Source organism: Bombina bombina, chromosome 1, assembly GCF_027579735.1.
Source record: "Bombina bombina isolate aBomBom1 chromosome 1, aBomBom1.pri, whole genome shotgun sequence".
Taxonomy (NCBI): domain Eukaryota; kingdom Metazoa; phylum Chordata; class Amphibia; order Anura; family Bombinatoridae; genus Bombina; species Bombina bombina.
This window is the reverse complement of record NC_069499.1, coordinates 1,314,451,729-1,314,476,261: the sequence shown is the minus strand read 5'-3', so window position 1 is coordinate 1,314,476,261 and position 24,533 is coordinate 1,314,451,729.

Here is a 24,533-nt window from a genome sequence, read left to right as displayed (position 1 = left end):
GAGTACTCCCCAAAATGTCTTGTTTTCACAGGGTTTCCAGATGGATCTGGCGGTTCCAGCTATGGCATCTACGCCATGGCAAGGGACGGTACCTCTTAATGCTTCATCACCAGCTACCACAGAGGAAAGACATCAGCAGGCGCCTGCAGGAGCTGTGCCACCACTGGCCCCCAGCGGTGAGTTTCTATTACACACATCTGCACATGTAGAGCTGGGTTCATCCTCTAGTGAGTCGGGATCTGAGAGTGAGGGTGATTTGGGCTTAGTTGGAAAGGGCCAGAAGGAGATGTTTAAGATGATAAAAAAGCTGGTTGCTGTGCAGGTGAAAGGGAAAGTCCCTAGAGCTCAGAGTAGTCACATAGTTCCGTTAGCGCAGGACCCCCCCCCTGGGGTTCCCAGGCATGGGAGCGCCCCCGGTGTCTAGGAAAGTGGCGTCTCACGGGGACACATACCCGTGTTTGGTGCACTCCCTATATGGTCACCTAAAATCTAAGTTGTTCAAAAAAAATTCAAGATGGGCGTTATGTCAACATTTTTGAATTGTCCCCCGAGTCTTGTAGGGCTAGAGAACGCGTGGTGGATGGCACAGGACCAAAGAAGGTCGAGGAGTGGCATCGTTGCTTTAGGGTACTGGCCACGTGTTATGTAGATAAGTGGCCCTCACAGGGGCATAACTTATTTAAATACGAAGATACCATTGACGATATACGGGCTAGGTTTAAGGAAGGTGCGTGGCGGGAGTACGACATGGCCTTCCGCAGGAAAATGGTGGGTAACCCCCTCCTGCACTTTGGTACTAAGGATATTGACCTTTGGTCAAAGCTGGGGTTGGAAGAGGGTGCGGGCAGCACCCCTCCCCCTAGGCAAGGGGCTAATAGAGTGGCCCAGCGGCAGAAGCGGCGTGGCAGAGAAAGCTGGAAATTCCAGGATAAACAATGTGACAGAGGGGCTAGTTGTTCCTTTCGTCACATCTGCAAATTCTGTGGCGGACCCCATTCAGGGACGGATTGCAGCAAGCGGAAGGAATCCGGCAGTGACAAGCCGGCATCCAGAGGGGTCCCTGGGTACAAGGGCCCCAACCCCACTTAGATTAACAGCCATGGAGCCTTGGCTGGCTCATTACCCGGACCAAGAAGTTGCTCAGCTGCTTCGGTCTGGCTTGCGGGAGGGATTTAGGATCCCGGTGGTGGGTGATGTTGCTGGTTCAGTGGTTCACAGGAACCTTAAGTCGGCTTACGAATTCCCGGAAGTAGTGCGGGAAAAACTGAATAAAGAACTGGCTTTGGGAAGGGTAGCGGGCCCATTCAGGGCCCGGCCGCTTCCCGACTTAGTGGTGTCCCCTTTGGGGGTAGTCCCTAAGAAGGACACGGGAAAGTTTCGGCTTATTCACCACTTGTCGTTCCCAAAAGGGGGGTCGGTGAATGATGCCATCGACCCGGACATGAGCTCGGTCCACTACCAATCATTTGACAATGCTCTGGGGATCGTCAGGGGTAAGGGAGCTGGGGCTTTAATGGCGAAACTGGACATTGAGTCAGCTTTTCGTCTGCTGCCCCTTCACCCGTCAGCATTCAGGCTTATGGGTATGAAGGCGGATGGGGCTTTCTATGTGGACAAATGTCTTCCCATGGGATGCTCGCTATCATGCGCCTTGTTCGAGTGTTTTAGTTCCTTTCTACACTGGGTGGTGCAGAGAGCATCTGGGGGTGGGGCCGTGGCCCACTACCTGGACGACTTCTTGCTGGTAGGTAGGGCGGATTCGGACGAATGCTCACGCATGATGGTTATCATGCAAGACATGATGGGTAGATTCGGGGTGCCTCTGGCAGAGGATAAGACACAGGGTCCCTGCCCGTGCCTTACTTTCCTTGGTATCGAAATAGATACTGAGGCGGCGGTTTGCAGGTTGCCACAGGACAAAGTCGACCGCCTGTTGCAGGTGGTTTTGTATGTGCGCAGTGCGGAATCGATTTCACTTAAGGAACTGCAGTCCTTGTTGGGTCTCCTTAATTTCGCGGGCAGGGCTATACCCATGGGAAGGGTATTCAACCGGAGGCTGGAGAGTCAGCTGCAAGGCCTGAAGGGATGCGGTTCCCGGGTTAGGGTGTCCGCGGAGATGAGAGAAGATCTCGGGGTATGGGAGGAATTTCTGATGAAATTTAACGGTGTCTGCATTTGGCAGGAGGGCCCTATTCCAATCAATTGCTTCATCTATTTACTGATGCGGCGGGTGGCTTTGGGTATGGGGCTTATTTCAATGGCGAATGGAGCGCGGCTCCTTGGCCTGTGGATTGGGTTTCCGCTGGTTTGACCAGAAACCTAACGTTGCTGGAAATGTTCCCAATCATTGTGGCCGTCGAAATCTGGGGCCAGAGGCTGGCCAACCGGGCGGTGATTTTCTGGTCGGACAACATGAGCGTTGTCTTTGCCATAAACCGGCTATCTGCTTCTTCTCCCAGGGTGGTTACATACTTACGACACCTGGTGTTGCTTTGTTTGCAGTTGAACGTGCGTTTCATGGCGCGACACGTGCCGGGCGTTAGAAACATCGTAGCAGATGCTCTGTCCAGGTTTCAATGGGATCAGTTTAGGAGGGTGGCGCCAGGGGCCGCGAGAACCGGTCTAAATTGCCCTCCTTTTCTTTGGCAGATGGCGGGGGTTGGGAAAGTGTCCTCCCCCTGATAAGGGCATCCTTGGCTCCCAAGATGTGGTGTGCATATGAGAAGCACTGGAGATCGTGGGTCTGCTTCGCCAGCCAACAAAGGTTTACTGTAATGGCGGCTACACAGGTACAGGTGCTTGACTGGCTTGCGGGGTTACATAGTCAGGGAGTATCTAGGCTGTCGGTTCAGAGTAGGCTTACGGCCGTGGCATTCTTCAATAGGGCGTTCGGTTTTGCAGATTTTTCCCGGTCATTTCTGGTGAAACAGGTAATGAAGGGTTGGGGGCGGATGTCCCCACGTGGAAAAGACCGCAGAGAACCAATTACACCTCTAAGATTGCGCGAACTGGTGGGTACACTGCAGTCAGTGTGCTCATCCTTGTTCGAGGCGGCACTGTTTAGGGCAGCCTTCTCATTTGCCCTGGCTGGGGCATTGAGGGTCGGCGAACTTGTGGCTGCATCAAAGAGGGATACGTATGGTGGGATACAATGGGAGCATGTGCGCCCATCAGATGATGGGCTGCTGCTTCTAGTGCCTAGGTCCAAGACGGATCCGGAAGGCAAGGGAGCTTGGCAAGTGCTAGGAAAACACGAATTCCCGGAATGTTGCCCGGTTAGGAGTTTCAACGATTATTGCCAGCTTAGACCACAGGGTTTTCGTCAGTTATTCATCCATGAGGATGGGTCCGCGTTATCGTTGTTTCAATTCAAAAGGGTCCTGGCGAAGGCTGCGCCCGCTGCCGGCCTGGATCCGTTGAAAATTGTGTCCCATTCCTTTAGGATTGGGGCTGCCACTACCGCAGTGACCAGTGGTGTTTCTGAATCAGATATTAAGAAATTGGGGCACTGGAAGTCAGGACGTTTTAAAGCATACATACGCCCTTTGGGGGGCGAACCCAGGTAGGCTGGGTTTCGCATGTTGATTAAAGGGGTACCGATGTGGTTGGCAGTTGGGTGTTTGGGATGCAACGGTGGGTCATGGTTTGCTCAGTCTTGTATCCTATGTTTTCAGGCATGAATGCCCCCGCGAAACGGGTGTGGATCGTGGGGCATTCCTTCGTGCACTGGGCGTCCATCAGGGCGTCGCAGCGGCCAGACGGGCAGCAATTGGGATTGGCGGCATCCAAAGCTAATGTGCGGTGGCTAGGGCGCAGGGGTTTAACTTGGGATGATTTGCCCACCTTGCTACAGGATGCACACAGGCGGTGGGGAAAGCCTCACATTATTGTGCTGCATTTGGGAGGGAACGACATGGGGTCCGTTCCTGTTTTGGAGTTGATTCGAAAGATGGCTTCTGACATACGCTGGATCTGTGCTTGGCTTCCTGAGGTACAGATTGGTTGGTCCAACGTAGTTGCACGACTGCGTTGGAGGTACATTGTAAATCAGAGGGCAGCGTATAACGTGAGGAAGAAGCTGAATAGGGAAATGGGGTGGTCGGTCACGGCGTTAGGTGGTTTTGCCATTAGGCATGACAAGTTGACGGCTGACAACAAGGCTCTCTATCGCCCTGATGGGGTTCACCTGACAGAGGTGGGCTTGGACATTTTTCTGGGGGATATTAGGAAAGCATTGTTACTGGTTGTTTGAATGCATATGTTCTATATTTAAGGTTGTATTGTTATAGAGTTAATATATATGGTAAGAGCTTGTCAGTTGTGGCGGCAAGAGGCGGTTGACTCTTGTGGTGGTCAGTCAGGGCCCAGAGAGCGGGCAGGGAGAGAGATTAGTGATGTCATGGGATGGGGGAGGTGACACTCACTAGGTGCCAACCTAGGGGTTCCTCCCCCCTACGAATCTTAGGCAAATACCTCTTTCAGCTTACAGCTCTCTCTCCCCGCCAATTGGGTGTGGCAATCGTGCCACACTGCACACACCGTGTAGGGCTCTGACCGTCTGCTAGTAGGGGTTAATTTTAGCTAGTTCATTGCCGCCACCATCGAAGAACTGTTACAGTTCTCCTATTTGAAGTACTTTGGTTGCCTAGTTGGCATATTTACATAGGCCTAGTTTTAAAGGCTTATGTGTTAATAAATGTGACCGTGACCGGTCTTTTGCCCATTTAACTGGTTGTCAAGTGTTTTTATTTCATGTAAATTATTGTTAAGTATTAGTATTTCATTTAAGTCATGTGGGTACAGGTAAGACGCAATAGGAGGTTTATCCCTTATGGAAGTGGAGGGCCCTCTACTGGGCCTGTAACAAAATTAAGGGATAACTGAGTTGAAGTCTGGAATGTACTAGATGTTACATTGTTGCAAGTAGGGGGGCGGGTGTTTCTGCTTACCTTTATAGGTCCTGACTGCAGTGAATCCAGCCCTCTTTTGTTCCTGGTTCCAGACTTCAAGGAAGAAATTTTTCCCGCCCACCCGACCCTGGATGAAGATGTGACGGCTTAGGGTAATGTTGAGGGCTCACCCTGGCGTGGGTAGGTTTAATTGAACTAGCTCATTAAGACCAGGGGGGTAATTTAGTCTTCCACCCTCTTGGAGCGTGTTTTACGACTCGTACCGGGGGGGTCGCCTTACTAGGCTGGTCGTATGTGCCCTAGCAGGCGGTCGGTCAGGGCCCAGAGAGTGGGCAGGGAGAGAGATGAGTGATGTCATGGGATGGGGGAGGTGACACTCACTAGGTGCCGACCTAGGGGTTCCTCCCCCCTACGAATCTTAGGCAAATACCTCTTTCAGCTTACAGCTCTCTCTCCCCGCCAATTGGGTGTGGCAATCGTGCCACACTGCACACACCATGTAGGGCCCTGACCGTCTGCTAGTAGGGGTTAATTTTAGCTAGTTCATTGCCGCCACCATCGAAGAACTGTTACAGTTCTCCTATTTGAAGTACTTTGGTTGCCTAGTTGGCATATTTACATAGGCCTAGTTTTAAAGGCTTATGTGTTAATAAATGTGACCGTGACCGGTCTTTTGCCCATTTAACTGGTTGTCAAGTGTTTTTATTTCATGTAAATTATTGTTAAGTATTAGTATTTCATTTAAGTCATGTGGGTACAGGTAAGACGCAATAGGAGGTTTATCCCTTATGTCACGTGATCAAGTGGAGCTACCATTTTCAGTACCTCAACAGAATAATTTGTATAATTTGGGGAGCTATAACAATTTTAATTCTATATAAAACTAGGAAGTAATGTCAAGTATACGTTCATTTGGGAAAATGTGACTAAATTAATTGCCTTACATTTTAGATGTTAAGTTGTGGGACAGTATTGTATTGTACAGTCTGACTGCAACAACAACAAAAATCACCTTATATTTATGGCTCTTAATATTGGGTTTATTAAGCCTAGAAAGCAAAAATAAAAAATAAAAATATATATATCTTCTTTTGATAAAATAAAATACTGTAAAAGTTTAAGAAGTAGAAGAGCTGAATTTATATTTTAAATGCATTTCTGTACATGGTTTAAGCACACACTATTCTTTATTGACAATAATAGCTTATTTGTTATGACATCTTATGACATTTTACACGTATTTCAAGACAATTTTCTAAAATTAAAGGGACAGTCAACACCAGAATTTTTGTTGTTATAAAAGATAGATAATCCCTTTATTACCCATTCCCCAGTTTTGCATAACAAACACAGTTATAATAATACAAGTTTTACCTCTAGAATGACCTTGTATCTTATCCTCTGCAGACTGCCCCCTTATTTCAATTCATTTGACAGACTTGCATTTTAGCCAATCAGTGTTCACTCCTGGGTAAATTCACATGCATGATCTCAATGTTATCTATGTGAAACACATGAACTAATGCCCTCTAGTGGTAAAAAACTGTCAAAATGCTTTCAGATTAGAGGCGGCCTTCAAGGTCTAAGAAATTTGCATATGAACCTCCTAGGTTTAGCTTTCAACTAAGAATACCAAGATAACAAATCAAAATAGGTGATTAAAGTAAATTTGAAAGTTGTTTAAAATGACATGCCCTGTTTGATTTATGAAAGTTTTTTTGGACTTGACTGTCCCTTTAAGCATCAGATTTCAAATCTGTCTCAATGCAGTTAATATACATTTTAATGACTTCGATGGAACAAGAATTGATTGTACTATGTGCTGTCAATATATATAAAAAAAACCTGCAAATATGCTTCTCAAGGGTCCAAATAGTGCAAATGATAGAATATCTAGGCAATGGACTGAGCTTGACAGGTACCAGTCTATCTCAGGACTAGGATAAAATGATGATAATAATAATCATCATCATCATCATATGTATCAGAGGTCAGGCTTTAAGGTAAAGTCCATTTTTATTTAGGCATAGCATATATCAGCAATTAAGCACTGAAGTCTATTTTTAACACCATAAAACTGTCTCCCCAGTGAAAAACGCACTTGAAAACCCAGATGAGTATATCTATCTTATCTCTTTTGATGATAGCAAATGTACCAGGAATTATTGAATGTTCTAGCCTTGATCGTAATGATAAAATAGATAATCAATAAGCAACCTTGTTTCAACAAGCAAGTCATTAAGAACTTTGATTCCTGAAAAATCACAGAGCAAAATTCTTATAAAATGATTTTTGATGCGAAAGGGCCAGATTCTGAGTCTAAAAAGAGAGGAGCATTATTTATGGCTGTGAGTGACTTATATAAAGTCTTATGATGCATGATTCTGTAAGCAAAATCAAATATTGATTGACGTTACTACTCCTATCGATGTTATGAATATGGACAAAATGGCAGATCACAATCTTGAAAAAAACAATTAAAAAACAGTTGTTAGTTACGGTCTCAAAAACAAACAAACAGAACAATATTAAAGTTTTATAAATGTATCCTGTCCCTGTTTACTATTAGGCTTAAGGAAAGGGGTGGCAATATAGATATGGGGTATAAATAAGGTATCATTTTTGTGGGTACCTCAAAGGAAAAAAGTCTAGCATAGGGGACTGAAAATGGTTCAAAAGCGAAAGGGTTAAAATACTTTCCAATTTACTTCTGTTATCAAATTTAAATGTATTTAGGCTCAGGAGCAGCATTGAACAAATCTGGAGACCCAGCACAAAAGGTATATGTATGTGGTCACCAATCTCCAGCAAGCTCTCAGTTGGGCATTGCACCTCCTGAACCTACCGAAGTATGCATTTCATCAAAGGGTACCAAGTGAATTAAATAAACTTGAAAATAGATGTAAATTGGGAAGTTGTTTAAAAGTGCATGTGCTGCCTTGATCATAAACTAATTTTGGAATTTACTGTACCTTTAAATAAAAAAAAAACTCTACCTAACAATGTGCAACATTTGCTTTTTAAAGAAGATTATATTTAATTAGCCAACTTGATGATGTATTTAAATACAGCCTCTGCTAGCCAGCTTAAACTGGTTTATTCATGTGTATAATTAATCTTTTAACACATACAGTTTGTAAGTCTTTTGGGAGAACTACCATCAAAATAATGTCGGTAGCTAATCGCTGTTTTGAGGCATTGTCAACAGGGGATTGTTTTACGCTCAGGTTTCTGTTATCCTTAAAATGAGCATTAATAAGTATGTATTATCAAATTGCAATAACGGCTTAAGCATTAACAATGGCTAATTATGGCCAATTTCTTTCAATAAATTTAAGCACTGAAATGCTTACAACAAACGGCAATTTCCAGTTATTGCAAAGCATTCATACAACTGTATTCTGCTGCAGCTCTCCAATATGACCCCTCTTAATCATATGACGTTAGTGCTTATTGGATTTGCTTTTTAAGTTGCAAAATAATACTGATGCGCAATACTAATTTCTATGTACTGAATCTACATTATTTATAGATACATTTTTTTTCTTCAATGTTCAGTAAACAGAATGATTCAGATTAACAAAGATTTATGTTATCCCAAGCACTTTCCTTTTTTAATTTTGTTTACGTAAACCTGCTATGTGTCAGATGCCGAAAGATCTATAAATACCATTACATGGTCATGGTGAATTCTGTATCAAAGATAAAAGGGAGACAGATTACTCTCTGCCTTACAGAGACACTAAACTCTTACAGATTTTTTAATTTGTGGGTATTTTGTAAAATTTATTTTTGTATGGAAAAGGGTTAGATTAAAGTTATTTAGTAGGGTATTAAAACTAAAATATTGCATATTTATTCATACATTAGATGAAAAGCTCTATGGTTTATTAGGGAAACTCCCTCATCTCTATTGTTGGACAGTAAAGATCTTCACAGACAGAAACAACATTTTTTTTGTTTGCCTTTTCTAAAATCAAACACAGGGATATACTGTATTTTCTGGAAAAAAAAAAAGAACAACTATAATACATCGGTGGGCTAGATTTCAAGTTTAAAGTATAAAGTGAAACCCGATGCACACTATCTTTATGACTTTGGATATCACAAACACATTAACGCATTTGCTCCATAGACTTTAACTCCTTAGTGACAAGAGCACTTTTCCATTTTCTGACCGTCTGGGACCAAGGCTATTTCTTTCATGTAATTAGCAAGAGTCCATGAGCTAGTGACGTATGGGATATACATTCCTACCAGGAGGGGCAAAGTTTCCCAAACCTCAAAATGCCTATAAATACACCCCTCACCACACCCACAAATCAGTTTTACAAACTTTGCCTCCTATGGAGGTGGTGAAGTAAGTTTGTGCTAGATTCTACGTTGATATGCGCTCCGCAGCAGGTTGGAGCCCGGTTTTCCTCTCAGCGTGCAGTGAATGTCAGAGGGATGTGAGGAGAGTATTGCCTATTTGAATTCAATGATCTCCTTCTACGGGGTCTATTTAATAGGTTCTCTGTTATCGGTCGTAGAGATTCATCTCTTACTTCCCTTTTCAGATCGACGATACACTCTTATATATACCATTACCTCTACTGATTCTCGTTTCAGTACTGGTTTGGCTTTCTACTACATGTAGATGAGTGTCCTGGGGTAAGTAAGTCTTATTTTCTGTGACACTCTAAGCTATGGTTGGGAACTTTTATATAAAGTTCTAAATATATGTATTCAAACATTTATTTGCCTTGACTCAGGATGTTCAATGTTCCTTATTTCAGACAGTCAGTTTCATATTTGGGATAATGCATATGAATAAATCAATTTTTTTCTTACCTTAAAATTTGACTTTTTTCCCTGTGGGCTGTTAGGCTCGCGGGGGCTGAAAATGCTTCATTTTATTGCGTCATTTTTGGCGCTGACTTTTTTGGCGCAAAATTTTTTTTCTGTTTCTGGCGTCATACGTGTCGCCGGAAGTTGCGTCATTTTTTGATGTTTTTTTGCACCAAAAGTGTCGGCGTTCCGGATACAGCGTCATTTTTGGCGCCAAAAGCATTTAGGCGCCAAATAATGTGGGCGTCTTTTTTGGCGCTAAAAAATATGGGCGTCACTATTGTCTCCACATTATTTAAGTCTCATTATTTATTGCTTCTGGTTGCTAGAAGCTTGTTCACTGGCATTTTTTCCCATTCCTGAAACTGTCATTTAAGGAATTTGATCAATTTTGCTTTATATGTTGTTTTTTCTATTACATATTGCAAGATGTCCCAGATTGACACTGAGTCAGAAGATACTTCTGGAAAAACGCTGCCTGGTGCTGGATCTACCAAAGTTAAGTGTATCTGCTGTAAACTTGTGGTATCTATTCCTCCAGCTGTTGTTTGTACTGAATGTCATGACAAACTTGTTAATGCAGATAATATTTCCTTTAGTAATGTTACATTACCTGTTGCTGTTCCATCAACATCTAATACTCAGAGTGTTCCTGTTAACATAAGAGATTTTGTTTCTAAATCCATTAAGAAGGCTATGTCTGTTATTCCTCCTTCTAGTAAACGTAAAAGGTCTTTTAAAACTTCTCATTTTTCAGATGAATTTTTAAATGAACATCATCATTCTGATTCTGATAATGGTTCCTCTGGTTCAGAGGATTCTGTCTCAGAGGTTGATGCTGATAAATCTTCATATTTATTAAAAATGGAATTTATTCGTTCTTTACTTAAAGAAGTCTTAATTGCATTAGAAATAGAGGATTCTGGTCCTCTTGATACTAAATCAAAATGTTTAAATAAGGTTTTTAAATCTCCTGTAGATATTCCATAAGTTTTTCCTGTCCCTGATGGTATTTCTGAAGTAATCTCCAGGGAATGGAATAATTTGGGTAATTCATTTACTCCTTCTAAACGTTTTAAGCAATTATATCCTGTGCCATCTGACAGATTAGAATTTTGGGACAAAATCCCTAAAGTTGATGGGGCTGTCTCTACTCTTGCTAAACATACTACTATTCCTACGGCAGATAGTACTTCCTTTAAGGATCCTTTAGATAGGAAGATTGAATCCTTTCTAAGAAAAGCTTACTTATGTTCAGGTAATCTTCTTAGACCTGCTATATCTTTAGCGGATGTTGCTGCAGCTTCAACTTTTTGGTTAGAAGCTTTAGCACAACAAGTAACAGATCATAATTCTCATAGCATTGTTAATCTTCTTCAACATGCTAATAATTTTATTTGTGATGCTAACTTTGATATCATTAGGGTTGATGTCAGGTATATGTCTCTAGCTATTTTAGCTAGAAGAGCTTTATGGCTTAAAACTTGGAATGCTGATATGTCTTCTAAGCAAAATCCAAAAAGTGGAAAACAGCACACCTGAATCTTTCTTTTATGGGGCACGGAGCAGCAGACTTTCCAGGTCCACAGCACAATCACAAACTTCAAAAAACTCCAGCCACCATATCAGTTAAAAGACCTTTATTTTCTTATCCTGGGTCCAAACATACAATGTTTCAAGCCAATGTGGCTCTTAGTCATGTACATCTTAATTATACAGGTTCATGCTTTTTATACCCTCACCTGTTAATTGTTCATCAACTGTTCATTAACCCATTGTGTGAAAAAACATGTATTGCAACATGCAATAGTGACACCTGTTGGTTGTAAAATATAGTACACTCTTTTTTACTTTTGATGTCCCTTTGTTTTTCAATAGAATGGGTGAACAGTATACATATCATTTAAAATATAAACATAAAACCTATATACAATATTAAAAGAGGAGCATAAAATCCAAACATCCACAATGTCTGCACAGTCTACAGAGTATGTTTACATCAATCAAGATTTATTCCTTTGCAGAATGTATTTTTATTGAGAAGAATTCTTTCACTTTAATTGATTCATTTATCCTTTATTTTACCATTATAACACCCTGCTATTCACAAGCCATTTTTATGTGCCCATGATCAACCAGAAAATATACAAACAATCCTAACCTTATCCTTTTATGATTTCCTTTAGTAAAATAGACTCCAATCAAAGTCTTTATTGAGGCCCTTGGGGATAAGGCAATCCAGTTTGTGAATCCAGAACATCTCCCTAACTTTTAGGAGATGCTCTCTATCGCCCCCCCTCCTTGGTTTCATCACCTGGTCTATAACTAAGAATCTAAGCTGACTTATGTTGTGACCTGCAGAGAGGAAGTGAGAGGATACTGGTGCTTCTTTATTATTACACCTTATGTTAGATTTGTGTTCCGTTATCCTCTCCCTTACCTCTCTGCAGGTCTCGCCAATATAAATAAATCCACACGGACATTTAATAATGTAAATAGCATATGTTGCTCTGCATGTAAAATGTTTGTTTATTGTAAACTTCCTACCACTCGTAGGATGGTAGAAGTATTTGCCTTTTATCATTGAGCTACAATGGCTACAGTTTAAACATGGATAGCAGCCATTATTGCTACTACCAATTGTTGATTGTATACTTCTCTTTCCAGGGCCTATGTCGGTGTGTATGATCCAATCCCTAATTCTTTTATTTCTCTTGTACGCAATCATTGGTTCTTTTTTGAATTCTTCCACCTGTGGGTTGCATTCCCTAATGATGTGCCAATGTTTTTTTAGGATACCTGCAATCTTTCCACTCAATCTATTATGCTGTGTTACAAATATCATATTGTTCTCATTTCTTTTGTCTGTCTGTTTTTGGCTCTGTCCTAAACCCTCCTCAACATTCACAAGCTGTTCTGTTATTAGTTTTTCTGGGTAGTTCCTAGTGATTAACTTATTGGCCATTTCTCCCAGTCTCTGTTTGCACTTGCTACCATCTGAGACAATCCTCTTCACTCTAGTGAACTGACTCTTGGGTATTGCTCTGAACACACTTTCTGGGTGGCAACTGCCATACTGTAACAAATTATTCTTATCAGTTTTTTTTGTGTACAGGTCAGTCTCCAAGAAACCTTTATCCTTATAAAAATAAGTATCCAAATACTCTATTCCTACCTCGCTCATATTTAAACTGAACTTCAATCCATTCACTGAACAATTAAGATCTTCTATAAATGATAAAAGGCTCACAACGTCGCCCCCCCCACACGCCAAACACATCATCGATAAATCTCCACCAGGAGATACCATATGTTTGAAAATTCATATTAGAGTATACAAAATGTTCCTCAAAACTACTCATAAATATGTTGGCGTATGTGGGGGCGACGTTGGAGCCCATTGCTGTACCCTGTTTTTGGAGGTAGTAAGTGTCCATGAATAAAAAATAGTTCTGATAGAGAATGATAGTCAACAAATTTATCAGAAACTCAATCTCTTGGGCAGTATAATTGCTACTAGATTTCAATATGTTTTCTACTGCTGCAATTCCACTAGTATGCCTAATAGAGGTATACAAACTGGAGACATCTAGTGTAAATAATATGCATTTATCCCCAACCTGCCCAAGATTTTTGAGTTTGGATAAAAAATCATTTGTGTCCCTTATATAAGAGGTAGTTTTCTGTATTAAGGGTTGTAATACTTTGTCCAAAAAGACAGAAATTTTTGAGAACACAGACCCTATTCCAGCCACAATAGGGTGCCCAGGTGGTTTATTAATAGCTTTATGGATCTTAGCTAACACGTAAATAACAGGTCTAATGGGATTTTTCTCAAATAAATCATCTTTAAATTTCTCTGAAATAATCTCCCTCTTAACTGCTGATTGCAATATGTTCTCTATTTCCTTGTTAATTTGTATAGTGGGGTCTCTGGTTAGTTTTTCATATACTTGACTATCTGCTAGTTGACGTTCAATCTCCTCTATATAGTCTGATTTATTAAGTATAACCACCGCCCCACCCTTGTCCGCCTCCTTGATGATTATATCAGTATTACCTCTTAGTGATTGTATTGCTAATTTATCTTTCTTATTTTTTTTATTTTTTTTTGTACCAGTTTCCTTTTTTCATCTTTCTTTAATAAGATATTTATCTCCCTCTGAACAAGGTTCATATAGGTTGTGACACTGTGTGTACTTGTGGGTGTAAATTTACTCTTTCTGTTAATACCAAAATCTTTAACATTATCAAATCTGATTTTGTTTTTTTGTGCCCCTTCAGTGAGCTTGTGACCAACATCTTTCTGTAAAGAAAAATATATCCTTAATTTTAGTTTTCTAAAAAACCTGTGTAAATCCTGAAAAACAGTGAAATCATTCAAAGTGTCATCCAAACAATATGATAAAGCCTTATTTAATGCTGTGAGTTCCTCATTACTGAGAACATAATTAGATAAATTGGTTACTAAATTATTAGTGTCAAATAAAACATTGTCATACAAAACTTCAGATGCTAGCTGTGAGCTAGCCACTTGTGAAACCCCTTGATTAGTATTAGATTCTGAGAAATGTCCCAACAAAGCCTTGTTCAGAGAGTCACTGCTGCAAACAATATCACACTTATTCTTATCAAGGGGTTTCTGTATACAACAATTGATCTTATCCGCATTATTTGTGTTGCCAGTCTCATTATGAGCAATATGATCAAATAGGGTTACGCTATCAGATGCAATTTCATTTACTGTCCCCCTTTGTGTACTTCTTGTGGATAATCGGTCTCGGGTGGCAGCCGGTGTACTCTTATGGTGTATAGGTATGTTAGCTAGTGTGTTGTTCGGCTTCTCATACCTGTAACCCCTCGGCTGGTTTCCCGTCTCCTCTGTTCCATCTTCCGTCAGTACCGGTAGCTTCCTCTCTGCATCCCACGTGTGCGGCGTGGGCGCTGATGCTGTGACGTCATCGCTAGGCCGACTCCGCTGTTTCCTGTGCTTCCTCCCGGCCTGGTGGTATCGATGTCCGAGTCCGAGATAAGTTTGAAAGTATACTTAACAAGTGTTCCTTCGATATTATCACCTGGACAGTCGAGTTTGCCCAACAAGAAATAAATGCATATAAAGACAAGATTAATGTGCAAAAGGAGCAACTCGTAAAAAACTTACCCCTGGATGAGTACAAGAAATTGGTAATGGATGTGGAGAAGTCCGTGAGTGACTACAGGAAACAACTTGAGAGCCGTAAACGCCAGAAGTTCATCAGGGATGAGCAGAACTACAGCCATGGAGTAGTCTACAGGTGGCGTCAGAGTGCAGGATCAAACAAGAACCCCAGTAGTCAGATGCGGGGACAGAGAAGATTCGCTAGACAAAATGCCGCCCAAGGAGATGGCCACAGTGGTTCTGAGTCCTCTTCCAGTTTTTTAACCGAGGACTCGGACATCGATACCACCGGGCCGGGAGGAAGCACAGGAAACAGCGGAGTCGGCCTAGCGATGACGTCACAGCGTCAGCGCCCACGCCGCACACGTGGGATGCAGAGAGGAAGCTACCGGTACTGACGGAAGATGGAACAGAGGAGACGGGAAACCAGCCGAGGGGTTACAGGTATGAGAAGCCGAACAACACACTAGCTAACATACCTATACACCATAAGAGTACACCGGCTGCCACCCGAGACCGATTACCCACAAGAAGTACACAAAGGGGGACAGTAAATGAAATTGCATCTGATAGCGTAACCCTATTTGATCATATTGCTCATAATGAGACTGGCAACACAAATAATGCGGATAAGATCAATTGTTGTATACAGAAACCCCTTGATAAGAATAAGTGTGATATTGTTTGCAACAGTGACTCTCTGAACAAGGCTTTGTTGGGACATTTCTCAGAATCTAATACTAATCACGGTGTTTCACAAGTGGCTAGCTCACAGCTAGCATCTGAAGTTTTGTATGACAATGTTTTATTTGACACTAATAATTTAGTAACCAATTTATCTAATTATGTTCTCAGTAATGAGGAACTCACAGCATTAAATAAGGCTTTATCATATTGTTTGGATGACACTTTGAATGATTTCACTGTTTTTCAGGATTTACACAGGTTTTTTAGAAAACTAAAATTAAGGATATATTTTTCTTTACAGAAAGATGTTGGTCACAAGCTCACTGAAGGGGCACAAAAAAACAAAATCAGATTTGATAATGTTAAAGATTTTGGTATTAACAGAAAGAGTAAATTTACACCCACAAGTACACACAGTGTCACAACCTATATGAACCTTGTTCAGAGGGAGATAAATATCTTATTAAAGAAAGATGAAAAAAGGAAACTGGTACAAAAAAAAAAAAAAAAAAATAAGAAAGATAAATTAGCAATACAATCACTAAGAGGTAATACTGATATAATCATCAAGGAGGCGGACAAGGGTGGGGCGGTGGTTATACTTAATAAATCAGACTATATAGAGGAGATTGAACGTCAACTAGCAGATAGTCAAGTATATGAAAAACTAACCAGAGACCCCACTATACAAATTAACAAGGAAATAGAGAACATATTGCAATCAGCAGTTAAGAGGGAGATTATTTCAGAGAAATTTAAAGATGATTTATTTGAGAAAAATCCCATTAGACCTGTTATTTACGTGTTACCTAAGATCCATAAAGCTATTAATAAACCACCTGGGCGCCCTATTGTGGCTGGAATAGGGTCTGTGTTCTCAAAAATTTCTGTCTTTTTGGACAAAGTATTACAACCCTTAATACAGAAAACTACCTCTTATATAAGGGACACAAATGATTTTTTATCCAAACTCAAAAATCTTGGGCAGGATGGGGATAAATGCATATTATTTACACTAGATGTCTCCAGTTTGTATACCTCTATTAGGCATACTAGTGGAATTGCAGCAGTAGAAAACATATTGAAATCTAGTAGCAATTATACTGCCCAAGAGATTGAGTTTCTGATAAATTTGTTGACTATCATTCTCTATCAGAACTATTTTTTATTCATGGACACTTACTACCTCCAAAAACAGGGTACAGCAATGGGCTCCAACGTCGCCCCCACATACGCCAACATATTTATGAGTAGTTTTGAGGAACATTTTGTATACTCTAATATGAATTTTCAAACATATGGTATCTCCTGGTGGAGATTTATCGATGATGTGTTTGGCGTGTGGGGGGGGGGGCGACGTTGTGAGCCTTTAATCATTTATAGAAGATCTTAATTGTTCAGTGAATGGATTGAAGTTCAGTTTAAATATGAGCGAGGTAGGAGTAGAGTATTTGGATACTTATGTTTATAAGGATAAAGGTTTCTTGGAGACTGACCTGTACACAAAAAAACTGATAAGAATAATTTGTTACAGTATGGCAGTTGCCACCCAGAAAGTGTGTTCAGAGCAATACCCAAGAGTCAGTTCACTAGAGTGAAGAGGATTGTCTCAGATGGTAGCAAGTGCAAACAGAGACTGGGAGAAATGGCCAATAAGTTCATCACTAGGAACTACCCAGAAAAACTAATAACAGAACAGCTTGTGAATGCTGAGGAGGGTTTAGGACAGAGCCAAAAACAGACAGACAAAAGAAATGAGAACAATATGATATTTGTAACACAGCATAATAGATTGAGTGGAAAGATTGCAGGTATCCTAAAAAAACATTGGCACATCATTAGGGAATGCAACCCACAGGTGGAAGAATTCAAAAAAGAACCAATGATTGCGTACAAGAGAAATAAAAGAATTAGGGATTGAATCATACACACAGACATAGGCCCTGGAAAGAGAAGTATACAATCAACAATTGGTAGTAGCAATAATGGCTGCTATCCATGTTTAAACTGTAGCCATTGTAGCTCAATGATAAATGGCAAATACTTCTACCATCCTACGAGTGGTAGGAAGTTTACAATAAACAAACATTTTACATGCAGAGCAACATTGGCTATTTACATGATTAAATGACCGTGTAGATTTATTTATATTGGCGAGACCTGCAGAGAGGTAAGGGAGAGGATAACAGAACACAAATCTAACATAAGGTGTAATAATAAAGAAGCACCAGTATCCTCTCACTTCCTCTCTGCAGGTCACAACATAAGTCAGCTTAGATTCTTAGTTATAGACCAGGTGATGAAACCAAGGAGGGGGGGCGATAGAGAGCATCTCCTAAAAGTTAGGGAGATGTTCTGGATTCACAAACTGGATTGCCTTATCCCCAAGGGCCTCAATAAAGACTTTGATTGGAGTCTATTTTACTAAAGGAAATCATACATGGATAAGGTTAGGATTGTTTGTATATTTTCTGGTTGATCATGGGCGCATAAAAATGGCTTGTGAATAGCAGGGTGTTATAATGGTAAAATAAAGGATAAATGAATCAATTAAAGTGAAAGAATTCTTCTCAATAAAAATACATTCTGCAAAGGAATAAATCTTGATTGATGTAAACATACTCTGTAGACTGTGCAGACATTGTGGATGTTTGGATTTTATGCTCCTCTTTTAATATTGTATATAGGTTTTATGTTTATATTTTAAATGATATGTATACTGTTCACCCATTCTATTGAAAAACAAAGGGACATCAAAAGTAAAAAAGAGTGTACTATATTTTACAACCAACAGGTGTCACTATTGCATGTTGCAATACATGTTTTTTCACACAATGGGTTAATGAACAGTTGATGAACAATTAACAGGTGAGGGTATAAAAAGCATGAACCTGTATAATTAAGATGTACATGACTAAGAGCCACATTGGCTTGAAACGTTGTATGTTTGGACCCAGGATAAGAAAATAAAGGTCTTTTAACTGATATGGTGGCTGGAGTTTTTTGAAGTTTGTGATATGTCTTCTAAGTCAACTTTGCTTTCCCTTTCTTTCCAGGGTAATAAATTATTTGGTTCTCAGTTGGATTCTATTATCTCAACTGTTACTGGAGGGAAAGGAACTTTTTTACTACAGGATAAAAAATCTAAAGGTAAATTTAGATCTAATAATTGTTTTCGTTCCTTTAGTCACAATAAGGAACAAAAGCCTGATCCTTCACCCACAGGAGCGGTATCAGTTTGGAAACCATCTCCAGTCTGGAATAAATCCAAGCCTTTTAGAAAACCAAAGCCAGCTCCCAAGTCCACATGAAGGTGCGGCCCTCATTCCAGCCCAGCTGGTAGGGGGCAGATTACGATTTTTCAAAGAAATTTGGATCAATTAAATTCACAATCTTTGGATTCAAAACATTGTTTCAGAAGGGTACAAAATTGGCTTCAAGATAAGGCCTCCTGCAAAGAGATTTTTTCTTTCCGTGTCCCAGTAAATCCAGCGAAGGCTCAAGCATTTCTGAAATGTGTTTCAGATCTAGAGTTGGCTGGAGTAATTATGCCAGTTCCAGTTCTGGAACAGGGGCTGGGGTTTTATTCAAATCTCTTCATTGTACCAAAGAAGGAGAATTCCTTCAGACCAGTTCTGGATCTAAAAATATTGAATCGTTATGTAAGGATACCAACATTCAAAATGGTAACTATAAGGACTATCCTGCCTTTTGTTCAGCAAGGGCATTATATGTCCACAATAGATTTACAGGATGCATATCTGCATATTCCGATTCATCCAGATCACTATCAGTGTCTGAGATTCTCTTTCCTAGACAAGCATTACCAGTTTGTGGCTCTGCCGTTTGGCCTAGCAACAGCTCCAAGAATTTTTACAAAGGTTCTCGGTGCGTTCTCGGTGCCCTTCTGTCTGTAATCAGAGAACAGGGTATTGTGGTATTTCCTTATTTGGACGATATCTTGGTACTTGCTCAGTCTTCACATTTAGCAGAATCTCATACAAATCGACTTGTGTTGTTTCTTCAAGATCATGGTTGGAGGATCAATTTACCGAAAAGTTCATTGATTCCTCAGACAAGGGTAACCTTTTTAGGTTTCCAGATAGATTCAGCGTCCATGACTCTGTGTCTGACAGACAAGAGACGTCTAAAATTGATTACAGCTTGTCGAAACCTTCAATCACAATCATTCCCTTCGGTAGCCTTATGCATGGAAATTCTAGGTCTTATGACTGCTGCATCGGACGCGATCCCCTTTGCTCGTTTTCACATGCGACCTCTTCAGCTCTGTATGCTGAACCAGTGGTGCAGGGATTACACAAAGATATCTCAAGTAATACCTTTAACACCGATTGTACGACACTCTCTGAAGTGGTGGACAGATCACCATCGTTTATTTCAGGGGGCTTCTTTTGTTCTTCCGACCTGGACTGTAATTTCAACAGATGCAAGTCTGACAGGTTGGGGAGCTGTTTGGGGGTCTCTGACAGCACAAGGGGTTTGGGAATCTCAGGAGGTGAGATTACCGATCAATATTTTGGAACTCCGTGCAATTTTCAGAGCTCTTCAGTCATGGCCTCTTCTAAAGAGAGAATCGTTCATTTGTTTTCAGACAGACAATGTCACAACTGTGGCATACATCAATCATCAAGGAGGGACTCACAGTCCTCTGGCTATGAAAGAAGTATCTCGGATAATGGTATGGGCGGAATCCAGCTCCTGTCTAGTTTCTGCGGTTCATATCCCAGGTATAGACAATTGGGAAGCGGATTATCTCAGTCGCCAAATGTTGCATCCGGGCGAATGGTCTCTTCACCCAGAGGTATTTCTTCAGATTGTTCAAATGTGGGGACTTCCAGAAATAGATCTGATGGCTTCTCATCTAAACAAGAAACTTCCCAGGTATCTGTCCAGATCCAGGGATCCTCAAGCGGAAGCAGTGGATGCATTGTCACTTCCTTGGAAGTATCATCCTGCCTATATCTTTCCGCCTCTAGTTCTTCTTCCAAGAGTAATCTCCAAGATTCTGAAGGAATGCTCGTTTGTTCTGCTGGTGGCTCCAGCATGGCCTCACAGCTTTTGGTATGTGGATCTTGTCCGGATGGCCTCTTGCCAACCGTGGACTCTTCCGTTAAGACCAGACCTCCTGTCACAAGGTCCTTTTTTCCATCAGGATCTCAAATCCTTAAATTTAAAGGTATGGAGATTGAACGCTTGATTCTTAGTCAAAGAGGTTTCTCTGACTCTGTGATTAATACTATGTTACAGGCTCGTAAATCTGTATCTAGGAAGATATATTATAGAGTCTGGAAGACTTACATTTCTTGGTGTCTTTCTCATCATTTTTCCTGGCAGTCCTTTAGAATTCCGAGAATTTTACAGTTTCTTCAGGATGGTTTGGATAAAGGTTTGTCTTCAAGTTCCTTGAAAGGACAAATCTCTGCTCTTTCTGTTCTTTTTCACAGAAATATTGCTAATCTTCCTGATATTCATTGTTTTGTACAAGCTTTGGTTCGTATAAAGCCTGTCATTAAGTCAATTTCTCCTCCTTGGAGTTTGAATTTGGTTCTGGGGGCTCTTCAAGCTCCTCCGTTTGAACCTATGCATTCATTGGACATTAAATTACTTTCTTGGAAAGTTTTGTTTCTTTTGGCCATCTCTTCTGCTAGAAGAGTTTCTGAATTATCTGCTCTTTCTTGTGAGTCTCCTTTTCTGATTTTTCATCAGGATAAGGCGGTGTTGCGAACTTCTTTCAAATTTTTACCTAAGGTTGTGAATTCTAACAACATTAGTAGAGAAATTCCTTCATTATGTCCTAATCCTAAGAATTCTAAGGAGAAATCATTGCATTCTTTCGATGTAGTTAGAGCTTTGAAATATTATGTTGAAGCTACTAAGAATTTCCGAAAGACTTCTAGTCTATTTGTTATCTTTTCCGGTTCTAGGAAAGGTCAGAAGGCCTCTGCCATTTCTTTGGCATCTTGGTTAAAATATTTAATTCATCATGCCTATGTCGAGTCGGGTAAAACTCCGCCTCAAAGGATTACAGCTCATTCTACTAGGTCAGTTTCTACCTCCTGGGCGTTTAGGAATGAAGCTTCGGTCGATCAGATTTGCAAAGCAGCAACTTGGTCTTCTTTGCATACTTTTACTAAATTCTACCATTTTGATGTGTTTTCTTCTTCTGAAGCAGTTTTTGGTAGAAAAGTACTTCAGGCAGCTGTTTCAGTTTGATTCTTCTGCTTATAATTTCAGTTTTTTTCATTATAAGATTTAAACTTTATTTTGGGTGTGGATTATTTTCAGCGGAATTGGCTGTCTTTATTTTATCCCTCCCTCTCTAGTGACTCTTGCGTGGAAGATCCACATCTTGGGTAGTCATTATCCCATACGTCACTAGCTCATGGACTCTTGCTAATTACATGAAAGAAAACATAATTTACGTAAGAACTTACCTGATAAATTCATTTCTTTCATATTAGCAAGAGTCCATGAGGCCCACCCTTTTTGTGGTGGTTATGATTTTTTTGTATAAAGCACAATTATTCCAATTCCTTATTTTTTTATGCTTTCGCACTTTTTTCTTATCACCCCACTTCTTGGCTATGCGTTAAACTGATTTGTGGCTGTGGTGAGGGGTGTATTTATAGGCATTTTGAGGTTTGGGAAACTTTGCCCCTCCTGGTAGGAATGTATATCCCATACGTCACTAGCTCATGGACTCTTGCTAATATGAAAGAAATGAATTTATCAGGTAAGTTCTTACATAAATTATGTTTTTTACATTTCTGCGGTGTTTGTGTTTAGCTGTAATTTTCCTCTTACTCATTTACTGTACCCACACATATTATATTCCGTTTTTCTCGCCATTAAATGGACTTTCTAAAGATACCATTATTTTCATAATATCTTAGAATTTACTATATAAAAAAAAATCTGTTACACATCTACAATCACCAAAAAACACCCATGCTAAATTGTTTCTAAATGTTGTCCCGAGTTTAGAAATACCCAATGTTTACATGTTCTTTGTTTTTTTTTGCAAGTTATAGGGCAATAAATACAAGTAGCACTTTGCTATTTCCAAACCACTTTTTTTTTCAAAATTAGTGCTAGTTACATTGGAACACTGATATCTTTCAGGAATCACTGAATATCCCTTGACATGTATATATTTTTATTTAGAAGACATCCCAAAGTATTGATCTAGGTCCATTTTGGTATATTTCATGCCACCATTTCATGCGATCAAATAAAAAAAAATAGTTGACTTTTTCACAATTTTTTTCCCAAACTTTAAGTTTCTCGCTGAAATTATTTACAAACAACTTGTGCAATTATGGCTTAAATGGTTGTAAATACTTCTCTGATATTCCCTTTGTTCAGAAATAGCAGACATATATGGCTTTGGCGTTGCTTTTTTGGTAATTAGAAGGCCGCTAAATTCCGCTGCAAACCACACGTGTATTATGCCCAGCAGTGAAGGGGTTAATTAGGGAGCTTTTAGGGTTAATTTTAGCTTTAGTGTAGTGTAGTAGACAACCCAAATTATTGATCTAGACCCATTCAGGTATATTTCATGCCACCATTTCCCCGCCAAATGCGATCAAATAAAAAAAACTGTAAAATTTTTCACAATTTTAGGTTTCTCCCTGAAATTATTTACAAACAGCTTGTGCAATTATGGCACAAATGGTTGTAAATGCTTCTCTAGGATCCCCTTTGTTCAGAAATAGCAGACATATATGGCTTTGGCATTGCTTTTTGGTAATAATAAGGCTGTTAAATTGCTGCGCACCACACTTGTAATATGTCCTGCAGTTCCCACCTGACACATCCCACCCCCTGATCCCCCCCAGACCCCCCTCAAACAGCTCTCTTCCCTCCCCCACCTCACATTTGTCGCCGCCATCTTAAGTACTGGCAGAAAGTCTGCCAGTACTGAAATAAAAAGCATTTTTTTTTCATACAGTCTGCAGTGATGGATCCCCTCTTAGCTCCCAACTTCCCTGATCCCTCCCATACATCTCTCTAACCCTCCCCCCTCTACCAATTTGCCGCCATCTTGGGTACTGGCAGCTGTCTGCCAGTACCCAATTTGCCCCTCCCCAAAAAAGTTTTTTTTTACTTTTTTATATGAAACATTTGTTTTCTGTAGTGTAGCTGCCCCCTTCAATAATCTACATCCCTTCTCCTCCCAGATCCCTAAATAAACATCGGAGATCCCCCCCTTCATCTGTATCGGTCATTTTTTTTTCTCAGTTGAGTGCATATTTTGCGTGCACATCTGCATCAGTGGGTAAAATAGGGGATTGCAGTGATGCCTCAATATTGAGGCATCACTACAATCCCCTGTAAGCAGCTGGAAGTGATCATGATCGCTTCCAGCACTTCAAACAACATAGGATGTGCCAGGTACGTCAATTGTCGTTAAGGGGAGTTTTTTCTATGACGTACCTGGAACATCCTCTGTTATTAAGGGTTTAATAAAGCAGGCTGTTCCAGAAAAATTCTAACACTTATCGGTCACAAGCTAACCTGACACCGTATTATACCAACTGCGCTAAAGCCAAAGGTAGTAGGGCCATTTTTTGCAGTACAGCGGTTACACCCCTTGTTCTCTCTTTAATCCCCCTCTATTTTGCTCTCTCTCCCCCCTTTCTTTTGCTCTCTCTCTCTCTCTCCCCCCCTCTCTTCTGCTCTCTCTCTCCCCCTCTCTCTATTTTGCTCTCTCCCCCTTCTCTTTTGCTCTCTCTCCCCTCTCTTTTGCTTTCTCTCTCCCCCTCTCTTTTGCGCTCTCTCTCCCCCACTCTTTTGCACTCTCCCACCTCTCTTTTGATCTCTCTCTCCCCCTCTTTTTCTCTCTCTCCCCCTATCTTTTGCTGTCTCTCTCCCTCTCTTTTGCTCTCTCATACCCCCTCTTTTGCTCTCTCTCTCCTTTCTTTTGA